The sequence below is a fragment of the Prionailurus bengalensis genome, chromosome C1 (genome assembly GCF_016509475.1).
Source record: "Prionailurus bengalensis isolate Pbe53 chromosome C1, Fcat_Pben_1.1_paternal_pri, whole genome shotgun sequence".
In the NCBI taxonomy this organism is placed as follows: Eukaryota; Metazoa; Chordata; class Mammalia; order Carnivora; family Felidae; genus Prionailurus; species Prionailurus bengalensis.
In genome coordinates, this window is record NC_057345.1 from 144,159,124 (window position 1) to 144,176,072 (window position 16,949).

Genomic DNA, 16,949 nt, shown 5'->3' on the forward strand with positions numbered 1-16,949 from the left:
TGCCTCCGGAGATGTGTTGAGCAAGAAGTTGCTGTGGCTGAGCTCAAAGAGGTTTTTGCCTGCTTTCTCCTCGAGGATTTTGATGACTTCCTGTCTTTCGTTTAGGTCTTTCAACCATTTTGAGTTTATTTTTGTGTATGGTGTAAGAAAGTGGTCCAGGTTCATTTTTTGCATGTCAGTGTCCAGTTTTCCCAGCACCATTTGCTGAAGAGACTGTCTTTATTCCATTAGATGTTCTTTCCTTCTTTGTCAAAGATTAGTTGGCCATCTACATCTATATTTTTTAATGATCCTTGATAAAAGCAAAAATCTTAAAATTAAGGCAAAACGTTAAAGGACAGTGTTAATGAGACTGTGAGGGGCCAAATTCCTGTTTTTAAGAAGATGGTCTTCCAGAGGTCTAACCTAATTCTAAACATCCTTTAAGCACCGACCATATCATTCCTACAATATCATTCTTTTATTTGGGATTTATTTTCCCAATGAGTTTTGGTAGAAACAAACTGAATTTATCATCTAACAGTTTTATGTTTTGAATTTCTTTCAATTTTGATTATATTATAAACTTATTCTCCTGATTTTTATCTAGTTTAGACCAGTCTTATGCACGGTTAGTCTGAATTTGTGAAGGTTGATTATGCAGCTTCCATTTTTTCAGGTAGTTTTGTGAAAAGTAATTATTTTCTGTTTGACAACATGAGCTATGATATCAAGACATATGAAATCTGACATTTACCAGTAAGCGCTTCTGACGTGGTTTTCATCATTGATTTTCTTTCCTCTCTTCTACTTCCTCTAGTTGTACTTTCTTCATTACAGATGCACAGAAGATAAATATTCTGTTTATATTTTATGACACATTGTGAACAATGGTGTTGCCAAGAGTGAACTTATAATGTAGGTAGAATTATGTTTCAGATGACAACCAATTCTTGATGTGAAACTAGAAATCCTACCTCAAATAAAGCAAGGGTTGAGATTCCAATTTGAGGTTTTAAAGAGCAGTTCTCTTTTTTATTCTCCTTGGGGAAATCTTATTTATTTACTTGCTTGCTTATTATCTATTTTTATTGAAATATAATTGGCATATAATGTTATATAAATTTAAGGTATAAAACATCTTGATTTGATATATTTATGTATTCCAATATGATTATCACTATAGTGTTAGCTAATGCTTCTATCACCTCACATAATTATTATTTCTTTTTTGTGGTGGAAACAATTAAGATCTAGTGTTGTAGCAACTTGAAGTTTATAATACAGTGTTGTCTGTAATGCTGTACATTAGCTCTCCAGGAGTTATTCATCCATCAGTTGCAAGTTTGTTCCCTTAAACAACATCTTCTCAATTCTCTTATTCCCCAGCCCCTGGCATGTGATATATATATTTAGTGGAATGTTATTCAGTCTTAAGAAAGAAGGAAATCCTGCCATTCATGACAGCATGGATATGGACTTTGAGGGCATTATGCTAAGTGAGATAAGTCAGACAGAGAAGGACAAATATTGTATGTCACTTATATGTGGAATCTAAAAATGCCAAACTCCTAAAATCAGACTAGAAGGATGGCAGTTCTCTTTTAGCCATTCTCCTCTGTTAAAGCTCTTCTTTTTCTCTGTATAAAGTCTACCTATCCCACCAAATCTGACTTAAAAGGTCACTTCTTTAGGCATTTGCCCTGACCTACTCTTTCCTTCCCACTTGCCATGGAATTATTTTGTCCTTCCCTATTTTTCCTTTGGTTTCTGATACTATAGAACTACAGAACTATAGTTCCACATCTTTTCTTTATTAGAGTTTTAAATTTATTAAAAGGATGACCTTGCTTCGGTTTTGTTTATAGCCTATTCCCCAATGCTCTTAGCAAAGTGTAGTGCTCAAAATTATTTCCAAGTGGACATATATGGAATCACTACTATAAACTACTAGTCGCTACTTTGACCACCTGACAACCAGAGGATACCAGGAATATTTTTGACTGTTTATGCCACATAGCAAAGGAAAACATTCTGTGGGTGTGGGGATAGTAGAAGCTATATATATATTTGACACCCATATGTCTCAGTACTAAATGATTGCTACTGTGTGAAATTTCTAAGATGTTTTTAAAAACTATGCTACTATAGAATTTTATTTCTGCCAAAGTTTTGGAAGAAGATAGTTTGTTTCAAGCAGCTGCCTATGTTTTTAATGGAGGAGGGTATGTTTATATATAGTTTACAAAAGACAAGTTGAATTCTGTGTTTCTATAGGGATATATTTCATAGATTAATGCTAAAACTGGCAGTGTATTTTTTAGTACTGATGGACATTTTCACTAAGAGGCATTCAGTTGTCTGTGTTTTAAAGTTCATGTAAGAATTAATTTTCTTCAGGCTTATTTTCTTAGTGAATCTCTATTAGTTTTTGTTAGCAAAAATTCATTTCCTATGCAATGTCTCTCTTAGTTATATTTGCATTAGGCAATTAACTGTTTGAATTTTGTTATTCTTACTGTTTAGAAAGAAACACATATTCTTGGGGGAAATTAAGATGATTTCCATTAAAATTGGAAACAATTCTGCATATAAAAAAGTAGTTATGTTTTGAAGGTAGAGGTTTAAAGTTTATACAAACCCTCAAATCCCTGTAGAGGTAAGTAATATATTGAAGTGTATGTGTAGAGGAATATTTGCTACATTTCTAGATAGACTGCCATGTAAGGGCCATGCTGTCATAGCACATCTTGTAAGTACATGCTTTTCTAGAAAGATGTTAAACACCTTAATCATCTTATAGTGGAAAAATGTAGGTTTTGGACTTGGGAAGAGGAGACCTACTCTCCAACACTGGACTGTCTATGTAGTCTTATAATTGTGTCTACTTTTTCACTAAATCCTTAAATGCAGTATATGGTATTATCAACATTTTATTTTATTTTTTTTTAATATTTATCCATTTTTGAGATAGAAAGAGAGAGTGAGAGAGAGCATGAGCAGGAAAGGGGCAGAGAGAGGGAGACACAGAATCTGAAGTAGGCTTCAGGCTCTGAGCTGTCAGCACAGAGCCTGACATGGGGCTCGAACCCACCAACTGTGAAATCATGACCTGAGCCAAAGTCGGATGCTTAACCGACTGAGCCACCCAGGCACCCCTCAACATTTTAAATATAATGCTAAGTTTTTGTTAAATTAAAAACTTCTTGCACAGATCTAAAGGTTTTTTTATTCAAGATTTTTCTTCAAAAAAAAAAAAAAAACAACACTCAATCTTTCAACATTTTGCTTACCATTGCCTAACTGTCAAAATTAAAATGCATATCCATAGTTCATCTCCTTGGGCTACCTGATTCCTCTCTGTTTTTCTTTTGCCTAAAAATCTTTAAATATGTACAAATACACTAATTTCTGGCACTAAACTTTTACTAAGTTGGTTTTTGTACTAATGGATTGACGATATCCAAGCGAATTGGAAACATTCTGTTATTCAGTCTGTTAGAATGTTCCAGAGAAACAGTTGCTTCAGTCCTTTCCTTTCTTCTAGGGTTTGGGCAACTCACTCAGTTGTGTGGCAAAACTGAAAAGAGATTACCCTAGACTGACCTCTTCGAACTGGGGAATCCCAGTCAAGGATCACTCCTAGCCCCACCTCACCATCACTCCATCTGTTTAGTGTCTTGGACCATGATCAAGATAGAGCCAAGGAACCACTCATCCTGAGGAAAAGCCAGCCCTGGAACAATCCTCTTTGAATATGTACCTGTGCCTGTCTTTGTGTGTGTAGACAGATGTCTTGGGTGAATGAAGCTTGAATTAGGGGGGTTGGAAAAGTGTCATTTTGGAGGGTTATAAGCAGTTTCTCTCATCGATGATAAAAATTGTGTTTTGTATCCATGGAAAACTCCCTTTATATGAATTTGGTCTATCTTTTACATGTAGATAATAATTTCTCAAGTAAGGTTAAGGAAGTGGTCCAAATGCTGATGCTTGAATCTGAGATGTTAAATAATCTATTTAGTAATATTAATTCAGATTATCATTAGCAGAATTAGGGTGCTCTAGAATTAGATAATTTGTTTTTTCTACATTTGCATTGCTGCCCTAGGGCTAAAAATATTGTTTTTTTCTCAGGGAATCTTATTGTAGGAGATCCGGAGTCTTTACGAACCCCGGAGGGAAGATTATGCAATGAGTTGGGTCTGGATTAATGCTATTTAATTTAGAATAATATTTAGGCCTTAATCCTCTGTGCTTTGAGAAGGGGCTGTGAAATATTGTAATGGAGTACAATGAAACTTGGAATTCAAGCCACAATTTGTGTATAAAAGAAAGAGTTTTTCCCAAAACAACTGGACATCTTCACCAAGCTGGCCTGATTTTGTTTTTTAAGGGATGAAAGGAAAGTTGGGATCCTGGGCTCAGAGTGTGGAGATGGGTGGATGTTCTCAATTGTGGGAGCCAGTCTGACCCTCCACCTCTACTAGAAGGAAGCCTGAAATAGACTGTAGTTAGTCATTTAAAAAACATGTACCAAGCACTGTGCTAGGTGTGAATGAAATGTTTATTTGGGAACTTTCTTGCTTCTTGAAATAGGCCTGAATTGCAACGTACTTTCCTCTTAGGACTGCCTTTGCTGCATCCCAAAGGGTTTGACTGTCATGTTTTCATTTTCATTTGCTTCCATATATTTTTAAAAAAATTATTCTTTAATTTCCATTCATTCCTTAGTAGGATGTTTTTTAACCTCCATGTATTTGAGGACTTTCCAAATTTTTCTTGTGGTTTATTTCAAGTTTCATAGCATTGTAATCTGAAAATATGCATGGTATGATCTCAATGTTTTTGTACCTGTTGAGGACTGATTTGTGATGCAGTATGTGATCTATTCTGGGGAATGTTCCATGTGCACTTGTGAAGAATATGTATTCTGCTGCTTTAAGATGATATATTTTGAAGATATCTGTTAAGTCCATCTGGTCCAGTGTCCCATTCAAAGCTATTGTTTCCTTGTTGATTTTCTGCTTAGATGATCCATCCATTGTTGTAGGCAGGATATTAAAGTATTTTACTATTATGGTATTATTATCAATGAGTTTCTTTATGTTTGTTATTAATTGATCTATGTATTTGTGTGTCTCCAAGTCAGGTGCATAAATATTTATAATTGTTAGATCTTCTTGATAGATCCCCTTAATTATGATATAAAAGCCTTCTTCATCTCTTGTTACAGTCTTTGTTTTAAAATCTAGTTTGTCTGTTATAAGTATGGCTACTCTGGCTTTCTTTTGGTGTCCATCAGCATGATAGATGGTTCTCCATCCCCTCACTTTCAAGCTGCAGGCGTCATTAGGTCTAAAATGAGTCTCTTATAGGCAGCATATGGATGGACCTCTTTTTTTTTTTTAATCCATTCTGATACCCTATATCTTTTGATTGGAGCATTTAGTCCATTTACATTCAGAGTCTTGCAGGGCTTGTTCAGTGGTCACGAACTCCTTTAGTTTTGATTTGTCTGGAAAACTCTCTCTCCTTCTATTTTGAATGATAGCCTTTCTGGATAAAGCATTCTTGGCTGCATATTTTTCCCATTCAGCACTTTGAATATTTTTTTGCCACTCCCTTCTGGCCTGCAAGTTTCAGTGAACAGTCTGCTACTAACCTTATGTGTCTACCTTTGTAGGTCAAGAAACTTTTGTCCCTAACTGCTTTCAGAATTCTCTCTTTATCTTTGTATTTTGCAAATTTCACTATGATATATTGTGGTGTTTACCTGTTTTTGTTGATTTTGAAGGGAATTCTCTGCCTCTTGGAATTGAACGCCTGTTTTCTTCCCCAGATTAGAGAAGTTCTCAGCTATAATTTGTTCAAATAAACCTTCTGCCCCCTTTCCCCACTCTTCTTCTTCTGGGACTCCTATGATATGGATATTGTTTTGTTTCATGGAATCACTTAGCCCTCTAAGTGTCCCCTCGTGATCTGATAATTTCCTTACTCTCTTTTTTTCAGCTTCATTATTTTCCATAATTTTATCTTCTATATCACCTATTCTCTCCTCTGCTTCTTTAGTCCTCACTGTTACTGTATCCTGTTTCACATCTCAGTTATAGTATTTTTAAATTTCACCCTGACTAGTTTTAGGTCTTTGATCTCTGCAGCAAGGGCTTCTCTTGTGTCTTCTATGCTCTTTTCAAGACCAGCTAGTAGTCTTATGACTGTTATTCTCTATTCTTGTTCGGATATATAGCTTATATCTGTTTTGAGCACATCCCTGGCTGTGATTTCTTCTTGACCTTCGTTTTGGGGAGAATTCCTCCATTTTGTCATTTTGGCTAAGTTTCTGTCTTTTGTGTGTTTTAAAAACTTGTTATGTTTCCTGCATCTGAGAGTACTGCTATATTAAAAAGGGGTTATACACTGTCCAGGGCCTGGCACTTCAGGCAGTGTTTCTGGTGTTTGCTGTGTGCACTCTTCTGTTGAGTTTTGTTTGCTCTTTTCCACTGGTCAGTCCTCTGCAGAGCTCCTCCTTGCTTGCAGTGGTGGTGTGTTTAGATCTTTAAGTAGGTGTGCTTTGATTTGCTTATTGAAGTAACCGTATTTCATCTTCAGTGAGACACAGCTCCTGTGTCATCAACCCTATAATTTCCAGGCTCTTACAAAGCTTTGTATTATTTGTTGTGCATCTGGCTCAAACGGGAGCGAGCTACACCAAAAAATCAAGGAAAGCCAAGGGTATAGTTGTGAATGATGATCAAGAAGGGGAAGAAGAAGAATATGGAGGGGGGGGGTGGGTGATGGGAAGGAGAAGAGGGAGGAGAAGAAGGAGAAAACAGACACAGCGTCTCTTTATTAATCAACTCATACGATTAAAATGTAAATGTGCAACTGTGATCAAGTGCATAACAGAAAGCTACATGATGCTATGCAAATGTGTGGTATGGATAATTTGCCAAGTCTGGTAGCCATTTTCTCTGAGAAAATGACAAACTGAAGACAAAAGCATGGGAAAGAATTAACTAAATGAAACAGCAGGACAAGAACTTTGTAAGAAGGGAATTAAATAAGTAAGTGCATGAAGAAATATGAGGGACTGAGAGAAGACCCAAAGTGGCTGAAATGGAAAGACAGGGAGTGATATGTTGAGGCTGGGGAGGCACATAGAAGACATACTGGGCAAGACTATAGGATTTTGTAGGCTTCTTAAGACATTTTAAATTTACCGTTAGAGTAATGGCAAACCATAATATTAAGAAGGAAAAGAGAGGTGGGGATGATCAGGTTTGGCTTTTGAAAAGATTACTCTTTCAAATTTCTATAGATTTTCCACTTGGAGCTAATGGTATTGGAAGAGGAGAGAAGAATTGCAAGTCAGTTATATTGAGGCATAGACCCACTTTTAGCATTCTGGACCAGCAGTGGGTGATGGAGGAAGTAAGATTCCTTTGAGAGTCCCAGACATTCCTGATCGGGGACCCTGACAGAAGAATGGATTTCTGAAGAATAGCGGCTCACATGTTGTCAACTGGCAGTTAAAGATGGTGTGGTTTTATTTAGCAGTCATAGGCATCTCTGCTCTGGGAAAGTATTGTTGTATATTTATATTTACATATATAAATTGAGATCATACTGGATGACTTAATGAAATATTAAGTAAATTACTCCATTTTATTAATATAGAGAACTTTTCCATTTTTATTCAGTGTTTTTCTCTAATGTTTTTATTTTAAATTGCTTTATGCTATATCATTTCATGGATTTACTGTAATTTCTTTAACCAGTGACTTAGTGCATATTTTATTATTTCTAAGTTTCTATCATTATAAGTGATGTTGTGATATATATCAACATAGCTATGTCATTGCATATATGCAGGATATGTCCTTGAAATCAGTTATTCTAGGGCTGGGGATTCCTGAGAATATGTGTATTTTAAATAGCTTTTCTATATAATGGCAAATGTTTACCTTCTTTTTTCTTACTAATTTGATTTCTCATCTGCAGTGTAAGAGACAATGCCAACAGTGAACAGTAACATTCTTTTCACTTTTGCCTGTTGATAAGTAAAATTTGGATTTAATTTTAATTGGCATATCTTGAAAAAAAAATTAAACCTGTAAGAAAACCTAGAGAGTATCTAATTTAACCAACTCACTTTACAAAGTCCACAGAGGCTATATCTTGGTTGTACAGCTAATGAGCTGTAGTACAGGAATTGCAATCCGACCCTGCTGGATCTTAGCCCAGGCCCAGGGCGCTTTCCACTAAAATAAGCTTAGCAGGGGGGCCTGCTGCAGCTCTCTTTCTGGAGCCACTGGAGCACAAGACTGTGGGGATAGAGTGGGTTTCTGTCCAATGAAAGACTGTTAGTTGTTGATTGCAGCCTGCAGGAGCCATTAGTAGACATGGGTTCCTGGAGATGCTTCATCCCAGGAAGGATGCTGTGAGGATGCCATGGCCTACAGAAGGAGCTGGCTGTCCTAGTACCAGAAGCTTCTCAGGAGAGTTCACAGAGCTAAGGAAAACTTATTTGGATGCCATTATGCCATTACCATCAAACCCAGCACGAATCTTACTGGGGTCAGCCTTTCTCATCATTGGGCCTTAAAATGAGGATGAAAGTTATTTAGCCATCTTCTGGATAGAAAGGGTAACAAAGATTTATCAGGATACTGGACAGACTGGAATCCTACAAAGTATGGGAAGAAGATTGAGTTATAGCCAAAGGCTCTAAATTGTAGTCTGCCCTCCAGTTTTAGTTTGTGAGGCGTTTCTGGGAGACAAGTTTATGTCTTCAGTTTCCCCTTGACCTTGCACACTGTCAGCAAGGTCACAATCTTGAAGTCCTATTTATATCACATACCCCATTTGCCTTATACCAAGTTTGAACCAAATTTCTTTTTCTATACAATATAATGTTTCATTACATCCAACACATGATGTTAGTACAAGGGGAAAGAATCACTTCAGAGAGTAGAGTGGAGAAAAATAGAGGAAACCTGGCAAAAAAATCAGAACCAATCACAGTGACTTGGATAAATCATAAGAATTTCTCATGTGTCTGCAAAACAAAGCCAGAAATAGGTTTGGCATCTGGAGCCAGACCACAGTCCCAATCTTCCTTTCCAGACTCATTCACCCACTCCTTGCTTTGCAAATCCTTTGCTCTGGTTAGATTGATCTGCAGTTGTCTTGGAATCCCTGGTTATTCCTGCCCCTGGGGCTTTGCCATTTTCCCTCACTGGAACACTACTTCTTCACCATCTACTTGAAAGTAGATGCCAATCCTTTTAACCACTGCCTACACTTCTCTCAACTTCCTCTGAAACCACTCATTTAATATTTATCATATATTGAATTTCTGATTATCTTTTAATGAACACATATTTTGCCTGTAACTATACTATAAGCTACTTTGGTAAAGGGATGAGGTATTATGCCTTTGGTGGCTTTGGTACCTACTTTGCTAGGCTGAACTCCATCTCCCAGAACCACCTTTCCTGGATGTACCCAGTTAGGATAAGCCCCAAGAGAGGCACCTGTGTGAGACTTGCAGGGCAACAGTGAAGCAGCAGCCATTTTGTAGCACACATAGGCTGTTGCTGATCTGTTGCCTCCCCCTGCTGCTATGAGGAGCTCACTGGGCCTGTAACCATTCACTGTCCCCTGACCTTTCTTCAGGTGTATGCATGTGTATGTAATTCCATGATGAAGGGGCCCAGATTTGCAGGACACGCATACCATTAATGTCGGAGGCAAGAGAACTGACATAGGTTTAGACTCCTTGTATGCTTGTGAGTTCCAGTGTTACCTTGCTCTCCCCTACTATACATCCATCTTCCCTTCCTGATGGTCTGCCTGGGAACTTCAAACTCCAGCATCAGATGCAAAGATAACAGCCTTACAGAGACTCTTCAGCCAGCCCCATAGTCATGTGAGGTCAAATCACTGTGACATCTCCCTTTTAGGAAAAGGTTGAGGTACATGATGGGCTTTACACACACACACACACACACACACACACACACACACACACCCCAAGCATATGAAGCAGATATTTACGTGTATGCACACAGAGCTTCGCAAAGCCAATTTTCTTTTCTTTACAATGTAATATTTTAGTGCAATAAATAGATAATAATAGGAGGATTTAGAAATCATTACAGAGGAGAAGAGAAAGAAATTATGATAGAAATCATGAAAAAAGAATCAAAACCAATGACAGCAAACAGGTATATCATGATTACTAAAAAGAACAAACTGAAAGAAATCATAATACGTAACAACTGGGATTGGAATATAAACAAAAATAGAACGGGATGGCAAGGGGAAACCACATAAAGGAAAATTAACAGTTGTCAAGGACAGAGGCTCCCAAACATTCCCAGCTCCTTTAGTGTCCTGATAAGTTTTTCGTATACTTCTGGGCCCAAGGAAATACCTAACAGGTTTGTTAATTAAATAATTAGGTCCAAACAACTTAAAGAGTATTTATGTCCTAATAACTTAATGTCTATTGGGTGCTGTACATCTTCTCAAAGTTTGAATTAAATTGGACACCTCTACCATAGTTTCTGTACATATTTCCATGTGATACTTCCTTTTTATCACAGGCACTGCCAAAAACCCAGCTTTACAAAGATATGACTTTTTTTGAAGAAATGTGGTTATCTAATGTTGAAGCTCCAAACTCCCTCTAGCTAGTACTTTGCACAGTGTCTGATATGTTGCTGTGCTTCTGTTGAAAATATATCATGACACCCTGTAAGTTTGCAAAGGCATTCTGGGGTACCTTGGCACACAGAATGATGACCATAGATCTAGGACTTTAAAAGCATAATGGAAGGAATTAGGGAGGAAAAAAAAGAAAGGGCATTTAGCAGTGGAGGATATTTTAAAGGGAAGATAAAATGAAGACCTGAAACACAACATACATTTTGGAATTTGTTTATTTATTCATTCAATAGCTATTTATTGAGCACCTGCCTTATGCCAGACATAGGTATTTTTCTGGGTTCAAAACCTAGTGTGAATTAGGTGAACGTAGTTTCTGGCCTCAAATAGGTTTTAGTCTAGCATAGATAACAGGCATTAGAAAATAACAAAAATCATGATTGGAGATGAACATGGAGTTAAGAAAGCATATAGGAATGAACTTCATTCTAGTTTGAAGGCCAGGCTAGGACTCCTCAATGAAGTCTCTCAATGAAGACTTGGGACATGAAGAAAAACTATACCTAGCCAAAAGAAACAGTGTGCAGGAAGAATGTCCCAAGATGGGAAATCAACATCCATGAAGGACAAAAGGCCAGGAAAGATATGGAATGAAAGGCACAAAAAAAATTTCAGGATGCCTAGAGTATTAAAATTCAAGGAGATGGATGGTATAAGATGAAGCTGGGGAGACAGACCCCAGAACTTGAAAGACCTGTAGGACAGTCTGAAAGATTAGATAGTATGCTATGATGAAGTGAAAAATTTGACAGTTTTTAAGAAATAAAATGACACCAGCAAATTTATGCCCCCAAAGGATCACACTGGTTGCAGGATGAAGAATTGGTTGCTGGGAAAAAAGACTGAAGTATAGAGGAAAAAAGACTGAAGTATAGAGTTAAGAGTTCACTGAAATAGCCAGGTGTTGGATGAGGTGGTGGCAGTGGAGGGAAGTGTTGGTGCTATTTCTCCAAACTCAAGAATGTGATATTGGGTGGGATCCTGAGCACAGAGAGAAGAACTAGTATAAGGTAGTTGTTCTCAAACTTGAGCAAGCCTCAGAATCACCTGGAGGGCCTGTGAAACCATGAAATAATTGTGTCTCTTCTGAGAATTTGTGATTCAGCAGGCCTGAAGTGGAGCCTGAGAATTTGCATTTCTATCTAGTTCCCTGATGCTGCTTATTTGGGAACTAAACTTTGAGAACCACTGGACTAGAACATACACTAACAAGAGGAGGGAGGAGGAAGGGAAGAAGAAAAGATAAATAGGGAGCCACAGGCTGGGCACTGAAGGAGCTGCACTCTATTTTGCTTTTCTTATTTTCATGAAGTTGAAGGAAAGGTCATCCTTTGAGAGGAAGTGGGGAACAACAGAGGAAGTGGGGAACAACAAAGCAACCTGTCTGAGGACAGTGGATGTTTAAAATAGTGATAATGTTAAACAGGGCAGAGACTTGATTAAGGATACATAATGGTATTTTGGGAAAATGCTGAACTTCCAGATGAAGTTGGTGGTCTTAAATTTATAGTGCTACAAATCTACCAGTTTTTGTGATTTTTATATAGCATATCTCCATTGCCCAAGTACATGTGCAGAGAAGGCAAGACATTAGGGTTCACCTAGGGTTGGTGTTCTCCTGGGCTAGAATTACAGAAAAATAGTGAGGTAAGGGAGAAAAAGGGGTCATTGAAATGTTGGGATCTCTCTCTCTCTCTCTCTCTCTCTCTATATATATATATATATATATACACACACACACACACACACACACACACACACACACACATATACACACACATATAGAGAGAGAGAGAGAGGGAGGAGAGAGAGAGAGAGAGAGAGAGAGAGAGAGAGAGAGAGAGAGAAAAGAAAGATCCAAACAAAAAGTTGAGAACTACAGATCCTAATGAATTGAGAGCACTAGTGTATTGGGGCCAAATGAATGAACAATCCAGAAAAGTAAGATATTTTAGTTAGAGAACAGAAAGTCTAAGTTTATGATGTAAAGAATAGAGCAGTTCCAAATGATGATGGATTTCTGGGTGGTCATGGGAGTAGATGGCTGACGTGGAGTGAAGGAGAAGGTCATTGGAGAGGAGGATCCAGGGTACTAGGATTTCAGAAAATGTTCTCCCCATGGATATTGAAGATATCCAGATTGGTAGAAGTTAAGGTGATGGCAGTGAGCTAGGTATGTACTAGCTATGAGCTTGGTAGTCACCGTTAGTAAAGTGGAATGTAGGATAATACAGCCAATGACATGAGTGAACCTGAAAGGAGGATAGGTTTGCAAAAGAGACTGTGGAAGTTGTATATGAGCAGCAGTGAGGAGCAAGAAGGACCCTGAATCAGATCCCAAAATGGATGTCACAAAGGAGAATGAATGATTTCCTTTGAAAGATAAACAGGGGTAGTGGCGTTCTCTAGTGAGAGCTAGTTTTCTCTTAGGAGACAAGGCAACATTTAGAAAAGAAGTTGATGTCATGGGGAAGTTTGTCAATAATTAAGTATGAGTTTTTGAGGACACAGTGGAAACATTTTAATTTATGGAATAGAAGCAGCATATTAGAGAAAATTGTTGGCAAGGAATCAATAAGCTGGCTGTAGCCTCCCTTCTTAATTTATAGTTTGCTGAAGATTAGTGAAATTGATTTGTACAGTGGCTGAGATTGTCAATTACCCAAGGAAAGTCATTTACATGCCCCTCGAATTCCAACAGGTTTAGTCATGTTAATGGCACAGGAAAACTCAGAAAATATATGTATAATTAGAATATTGATAATTTAAAAGCAGGATCTGAATTTATATTACCTTATGCATTTTAAGAATTATATTTATAAGCCATATAAAAATCAATCCAGAAATTTTGAGACTGGAGTCACCTATATATAACTGATTAAAAAGGTTAATGTAATTAAGATTTATTATGCTCATTGTCCCTGCTGGAGTTTAGTACCAAGTGGTAGATGGTTATATTCAAAATGAAGCAATTATGCTGAATTTATTACATTGCCGGACTAGGTATCTTAAACTACATTTTAGAACATTTTAGGTCTGAGTCTTTTAGAATAAATTGTGTGTGTGTGTGTGTGTGTGTGTGTGTGTGTGTCTTATATACATACAAAAGATTTGAAGTCCTATTTATGTTTATTTTTAAGATTGTATTCTGGTGAGATTTGTGGCTCCACACTCTTCCAGAAAACTGTCTTCTGGGATTATATGTAATTATTGTCATAGAAGGAATTGAATGCAAAGTTTGTTTCACACACACATAGCTAAGCTATTGACTACAAGTGGCATGGTTTCCCCATATAAAGAGAAGGGGGAGGTAATGCTGTGCTGGTGTTTGCTCTAAGATTCCTTCCTGACCCTTCCTTCACCAGCTTGGCTCTCTCTCTTTGGTGGGGGAGCTAACTTCTGCAGGATGCTTTCCCTGGATTTCTGTCCTGGGTTATACCAAATGGAAGGACTGGCAGATTGGGCTCTCCCCCTCTTTTCTACCTTGCTGTCATTTCTGACACCATTTGTTTCTTCTCTGACTCCATGATGCCTGGAAAGCCCAATCATCAGTCCAACTTCTGCCAGAATAGCTAAAACTCTAGATTTCAGTAATCCATTCCTCTCCCTCTCCCCCTCTCTCTCAGCCAGTCACAATTTCTGCTGTTTCTAACTACTAGCTGCCTTTCTGATTCTTCTCCCCATCCTCATCCTTGTATTGAAGTTATCTTTGTTTTAATTTCTTTGAAAAGTTTCTGTTTTCTTGGTTGGAACTTGACTGACATAAATGTCTAACTTGTAAAGTTGTGATAGAACCCTGTAAGTATATATCAAGAAAACAGAACAGTGACTGATAGGTGCTTAACACATTTTCAAGTGGGAAAAGCAACTTTACAAAGCTGTTATGCATCATCCTTCTAAATGGCACACATACAAAAAAACAGTCACAGGCATCTCAGAAACAATATACAGGCACATTAAATAGCTGCAATCACTTTCCCAACTTCTGATAATTCATGTTGGCAGGAACGAATTTTGAAAAGGATGGATCCAAAGATGTGGTGATTTGAATCACTCTGATACTAGTTTGAGGAAAATAACAGTCATCAGAATAATTCACAACTTTGAAGTACTTATTGCCACGGTTATAAGTAGCTCAAGTACTAGGCATTTGCATTTTATGCAAAGGATGTTTCTCTGAAGGCCACCTATAATTCAAAACTCATATAATTCAAGACTAAATTTTCCATAAGCCTGAATTAATCTACAATTTCTTTTATCAGTAAAAGGTGTCTTGGAAATTGATTGGTATTCTTCATGGTCTTTTACCACATCTTCTTTCCAAAATTATTGATTTTGATATATTCCTGCACTAACACCAGCCCCACCACTTGATTAATAATATACACCATATCTTACATATTAGGAAAAAAATAAGTATGATAATAGTGAATGAAAATGGCATGGGGCACCTGGGTAGCTCAGTCAGTTGAGTGTCAAATTCAGCTCAGGTCATGATCCCAGGGTCATGGGATCCAGCCCCGCATCAGCATGCTTAAGACTCTCTCTCTGTCTCTGTCTCTGTCTCTGTCCCTCTGCCCCTCTTTCCCGCTCACACACTCTATCTCTCCCTCTAATATAAAAAAAGAAAATAATTTCAAAAAAAATTCTTGTATATTCTGATGCAAGTAAACAAAGGCGACTTACATGCTACAGAAGAAAGACTGGGTAGGTATTCATAGTTTACATGAAAGGGTTATCTATTTGGCAACGGTACCCATACCCACTTAGTTAACAGTCAAGTTGGTTTGCCACCTCTCAAACTATAAGATTTTTGGTAAGCTTTTACAAATTGGGGAGGTTTTAAACAATTCTTTTTCCAAATGTTATACAGGAGGCAACAATTCAGTATCATCTTACTTTGCATCATAGCAAATTTGCATAGTTTAACATTGAATGAAAGCCCAAGTCACTGCAGAAAATTTTAATGCTTTACTAATCAATGGGGATAGAGGTAATCAGAGGTTTGGGGAAAAATTATTATGTAATTTTTCAAGGAAAGTTTAAAAGAATTTTTCCATTCAATCTTTGGATAAAAATAGAATTTGATTAAACCATATTTTGTAACTGCAACACCAGTGTGAGGGTACCATACACATACATACACATCTTTGAATTTTTCCTTAACTATTATCCTTTTAAATTTGATCATTAGTGGGGCACCTGGGTGGCTCAGTCGGTTAAGCATCCGACTTCAGCTCAGATCATGATCTCACAGTCTGTGAATTCGAGCCCCTTGTCAGGCTCTGTGCTGACAGCTCAGAGCCTGGAGCCTCCTTCAGATTCTGTGTCTCCCTCTCTCTGACCCTCCCCCGTTCATGCTCTGTCTCTCTCTGTCTCAAAAATAAATTTGATCATTAGAAATAGTGTTGAAATACTAGAAATGTAATTCATGTCCGGCAATTCCTCTTTACCCACAACCTGTTTCCTAGTGAAGCTAAAACATATGACTCAGGTATCCGTTGCCTTGGGGAAAGGTTGTTACAGAAGAAGAAAGGAAAAACCTGTCAATTTTTAGCTTTTAGTTTTAAAAATAGGCTTATAAATGTGGGGGAGAAACAATAGTTTTGAAAGAAAAATGTTTTTGAGTTTGAAGAATCTCGGCATTTGTATTGGCTTAAAAAGCCAGAGTATTGAGGCACTTTGGGCCATGCAATTACACTATGAACAAGAGCTATGAAAAAATACCACCAAAGACAGTTTTCTTCTCCCAGACTAGATAAAAATCTCAAGGACTGGGAGACAAAAAGAGTCTGAGAATCTGAAGGCAGAATATGAGATCTAAGTGTGTCTGCCTGATAAGTGGGTCTGTACCCCCCTCCCTGGGGTTAGAAGGGAGGGGGCAGAAATTAAAACCCTTGGGTAAGTTTGGGTATTCAGGATAAGTGGCAACAGAAACCTTAACTTCAGGACTGAAGCCCAGGGAGACAGCAAGTTATTAAGGAAAGCACTCCTGAATTCCTGAGAAGTCAAGGCATGTAGAATAGAAATATCTATGTTGGCATGTCTAGGCAGAGAGGACTTCACAGAGCCTCAGAAAGCCCTCTGCTGTTCTCAAGTAGGATGGGAGAGTGGCCACATGTTTCTGTGCATCCCAGTATGAGGCCTGAAAGTGAGAAAAATCTGGCACTGCAGAGATGATAGTTTATGGATTTTCGTTTACGGAAGATGTAAGCAGTGTTTGGACCTCATGTCTGGAG